Source organism: Schistocerca cancellata, unplaced genomic scaffold (genome assembly GCF_023864275.1).
Source record: "Schistocerca cancellata isolate TAMUIC-IGC-003103 unplaced genomic scaffold, iqSchCanc2.1 HiC_scaffold_79, whole genome shotgun sequence".
NCBI classification, from domain to species: Eukaryota; Metazoa; Arthropoda; class Insecta; order Orthoptera; family Acrididae; genus Schistocerca; species Schistocerca cancellata.
The window spans coordinates 1-5,000 of NW_026046140.1; the positions used below are offsets into that span (position 1 = coordinate 1).

A 5,000-nucleotide genomic window follows, 5' to 3' on the forward strand; every position below is an offset into this window, starting at 1 on the left:
CTAGGCGACGCCACGCCGACTACAACATCGCTAGGTCCCACAGTGCCCATTTTTCGACGCCACCCACACAGCCTGCATCATCTGTCCACCACAGGAGCCCCAACGCCAGTGCCTGCGCCGCACGAAGTCGTCGACCGACAATCGCTCCACCCGCACCCGCACGTGCCCCACTCCAACCGCCCAAATCGCAACTCCAGCGGATGAATGGCGGACTCTTCCCGCACTCCTATCGTGCAATCCACCCTATATCTTGCGTTTCATGAAGAGTTATATCCAATATGCCATATTCCCGCTGTCCCTATACATGCTCTAAGTAGCTCGCTTGCTACAGCAGCAGCAGCACCACCTCCGCGCGCTTCCCTGGGGGCACTGAACCGCAGGACGCGAGACCCCACGCCCTGTGGCAAACAGGGCTCCTCGCAGAATATATACGGTCCCTACCCCGCACAACGATGACGGTGTGGGGGCCATTGTACGACACCGCTTCCTGCGGTGCCAACGCTGTCGTAGAGTCGATACTCCATCTTTGGTAGAAGGCAACCATTCCGCTGTAAATGAGTACGTCGCTCGTAGTTCAGTCACCTCGCAGCACTGCTCAGTAAACTATGCAGGCCCACATAGATAGATCAAATACGCAAATGCCCCTATACATGCTGAACGTCTGTGCAAACAAAACGAACCACACGTCACCCGCACACTCTATCACCCACACACTCTATCACACACTACTCTCTGCCTGTAACAAACACAGATACAATAATTAAGCACCGGCATGGACCAACGTCCGGTGCATCCTATCCGCCACAGTACACCAACCAGACTATGATAACCAGGCCAGGAGGTCCAATCATAAAACAGAATATCCCACTCGTCCGACAACCACAATTGCTCAGATAAGCCACCAACACCCACACATGTCCTACACAGGGGTGCACCCAACATCACCACACTGCCTCGTCTTACAGCACAAACACACTGGCAGGAATGAAACACACAGGTCTGCCGCAACCACAGACACGGCTCGCCCCCCCCTCTCACTGGCGGAAAGCGCATCCCGACGTGACATAACTCCTTTGACACACTGACGCTGCCTCGGGCATCCACGTCCTACGGTCGATATCAACGAACCTCACCCCCCCCCCCCCCCACAACACGCCATCCCATACCACATTGTGTACCGTACCCAAACCTAACGTGTACTGTACTACAACGCAATGTGTACCATAACACAACCCAGTTTGTACCTTAACCTAACCTATGTCACCTTAACCTAACCTATGTCACCTTAACCTAACCTATGTCACCTTAACCTAACCTATGTCACCTTAACCTAACCTATGTCACCTTAACCTAACCTATGTCACCTTAACCTAACCTATGTCACCTTAACCTAACCTATGTCACCTTAACCTAACCTATGTCACCTTAACCTAACCTATGTCACCTTAACCTAACCTATGTCACCTTAACCTAACCTGTGTTGCACCTTAACCTACCTCAATTTGCACCGCAATGTAACTCAATTTGCACCGCAATGTAACTCAATTTGCACCGCAATGTAACTCAATTTGCACCGCAATGTAACTCAATTTGCACCGCAATGTAACTCAATTTGCACCGCAATGTAACTCAATTTGCACCGCAATGTAACTCAATTTGCACCGCAATGTAACTCAATTTGCACCGCAATGTAACGCAATTTGCACCGCAATGTAACGCAATTTGCACCGCAATGTAACGCAATTTGCACCACAATGTAACGCAATTTGCACCGCAATGTAACGCAATTTGTACCGCAATCTACCCCCATGTTGTGCCTTAACCTAACCCACGTTGTGCCTTAACCTAACCCACGTTGTGCCTTAACCTAACCCACGTTGTGCCTTAACCTAACCCACGTTGTGGCTTAACCTAACCCACGTTGTGGCTTAACCTAACCCACGTTGTGGCTTAACCTAACCCACGTTGTGGCTTAACCTAACCCACGTTGTGGCTTAACCTAACCCACGTTGTGGCTTAACCTAACCCACGTTGTGGCTTAACCTAACCCACGTTGTGGCTTAACCTAACCCACGTTGTGGCTTAACCTAACCCACGTTGTGGCTTAACCTAACCCACGTTGTGGCTTAACCTAACCCACGTTGTGGCTTAACCTAACCCACGTTGTGGCTTAACCTAACCCACGTTGTGGCTTAACCTAACCCACGTTGTGGCTTAACCTAACCCACGTTGTGGCTTAACCTAACCCACGTTGTGGCTTAACCTAACCCACGTTGTGGCTTAACCTAACCCACGTTGTGGCTTAACCTAACCCACGTTGTGGCTTAACCTAACCCACGTTGTGCCTTAACCTAACCCACGTTGTGCCTTAACCTAACCCACGTTGTGCCTTAACCTAACCCACGTTGTGCCTTAACCTAACCCACGTTGTGCCTTAACCTAACCCACGTTGTGGCTTAACCTAACCCACGTTGTGGCTTAACCTAACCCACGTTGTGCCTTAACCTAACCCACGTTGTGCCTTAACCTAACCCACGTTGTGCCTTAACCTAACCCACGTTGTGCCTTAACCTAACCCACGTTGTGCCTTACCCTGCTCTGTAATTGGCATATGACACGTTACATTAATGTATTGTTGTCCAACCGCAACCGGCTCAGAATGTTGTGTACACAGCTATGTGTCATCTCCCCATAACAGCTGCATTGCAGTGTGGTACGCCATAGAGACGTGTGGGAGTAATGGACGCAGTGGATGGCGATCAGCATGAGCCGTCTGTTCATGTAGTGGCGCGTGTATGCAGACGTAGTAGTCTCTTCTCACACAATGTGATAGCACGGTGCCCCGCGTTCCACATCTGCGACATGCTACAGAGGCCGGTTGACAGTTGGTCGCGCAATGGAGATCGCATATGTACGGGGGCACCTTCCACGTGCCCTCTAGTCGGGCACATTTTGTTGCGTGGATGTGAGCGAATGTAGTGTGTCTTGACACCTGACAGGCAGGCATGCAATAATAGTTGACTTTGCAAACGGGGATGGACGTGTACGTTTACTGGTGACGTTACGCAAATGAACAACTGGTAACCCGTTGTGGTGCGGTTGATCTTGCTGGAGGTACATCTGTGAGGGCAACGATCGGTACAGCTACGAAGCGGTCCCCACCATACCAACGAACGTGAATGTGAATCTGGGTGTGAAGCGATACGCGGCTGTGGGTGGGTGGGACTGTCCCCGGCCGGTGAGGGGGGGCCGCCCGGCGTGCTGGCCGCGCGGTGCGTGGGCGCACGCGCTACAGCCGGCTGGTGGGGGCGCCCAGTGGCAGGCGCGCCGGCCGACGGACGCGGCAGGCGGCGCAGCTGCGCGCCGGGGCACCCTGCGCGCGGCGCCGTGCAGCCAAAGTGGGTCCTCGCGGACCCGGTGCGAAGCGCGGTGGACATCTGCAGTGTGCTGGTCCGATTGAGGACTGTGTGCGTTGAGGATGCGCCGCCGCCCGGCACTCGGCGCCGCGACGCCGTCTGCTGCTCGGTCGCCCCAGCGGTTCTCGCTGGTGGTTTGTATCGCAGTTGTGCGGACGTGTTGGCACGTGCGCTGTGCTGGGAGAGTTCGCTTCGGCACCCACGTGGGGCCTTTGCCCTTCTGTGGCGCTGGCGTTGGAGCTGCCGGTCACCGTAGGTGGCGCGTGTTGTCTCCCGCCGGCAATGCCACGACAGCACGCTCCCGGGCCTCTGTCGGCAGCGGCAAGCTCAGTTGGGAGCACGGGTGGTCGCACCTAAAGCGTCTACTCGCCTAACTCCGGGCGATTGCGCCTCTCTCGAACCCGACCAAGTACTTAGGACGGCGCTGCGCGCCGCCGGGACCTGAGAGGGTTTCGAGGTGTATTGTGCAGGGGAGCCCAGCCTCCTCCTGTTTGCAGAATAATTGAGCGGACGCTTGCGTGTTCGCGCGGGCCCCCGGGACACACTCCCGGGCGGCCGGCTGCTCAGCTCTAGTTGACGCAGCTCCCTGGTTGATCCTGCCAGTAGTCATATGCTTGTCTCAAAGATTAAGCCATGCATGTCTCAGTACAAGCCGCATTAAGGTGAAACCGCGAATGGCTCATTAAATCAGTTATGGTTCCTTAGATCGTACCCACGTTACTTGGATAACTGTGGTAATTCTAGAGCTAATACATGCAAACAGAGTCCCGACCAGAGATGGAAGGGACGCTTTTATTAGATCAAAACCAATCGGTCGGCTCGTCCGGTCCGTTTGCCTTGGTGACTCTGAATAACTTTGGGCTGATCGCACGGTCCTCGTACCGGCGACGCATCTTTCAAATGTCTGCCTTATCAACTGTCGATGGTAGGTTCTGCGCCTACCATGGTTGTAACGGGTAACGGGGAATCAGGGTTCGATTCCGGAGAGGGAGCCTGAGAAACGGCTACCACATCCAAGGAAGGCAGCAGGCGCGCAAATTACCCACTCCCGGCACGGGGAGGTAGTGACGAAAAATAACGATACGGGACTCATCCGAGGCCCCGTAATCGGAATGAGTACACTTTAAATCCTTTAACGAGTATCTATTGGAGGGCAAGTCTGGTGCCAGCAGCCGCGGTAATTCCAGCTCCAATAGCGTATATTAAAGTTGTTGCGGTTAAAAAGCTCGTAGTTGGATTTGTGTCCCACGCTGTTGGTTCACCGCCCGTCGGTGTTTAACTGGCATGTATCGTGGGACGTCCTGCCGGTGGGGCGAGCCGAAGGCGTGCGACCGCCTCGTGCGTGTTCGTGCGTCCCGAGGCGGACCCCGTTGAAATCCTACCAAGGTGCTCTTTATTGAGTGTCTGGGTGGGCCGGCACGTTTACTTTGAACAAATTAGAGTGCTTAAAGCAGGCAAGCCCGCCTGAATACTGTGTGCATGGAATAATGGAATAGGACCTCGGTTCTATTTTGTTGGTTTTCGGAACCCGAGGTAATGATTAATAGGGACAGGCGGGGGCATTCGTATTGCGACGTTAGAGGT

The 5,000-nt window shown here is 54.0% G+C and overlaps 1 non-coding gene across 1 annotated transcript in view; it reads left to right on the forward strand.

Moving 5' to 3' along the window:
- Positions 1-3,999: 3,999 nt before the first annotated feature.
- LOC126111645 (small subunit ribosomal RNA) overlaps positions 4,000-5,000 on the forward strand; it is a 1,909-nt gene continuing 908 nt past the window's right edge. The window contains exon 1 of the ribosomal RNA XR_007524172.1: positions 4,000-5,000. This exon is cut by the window's right edge and continues 908 nt beyond it. This is a non-coding gene — a ribosomal RNA (small subunit ribosomal RNA).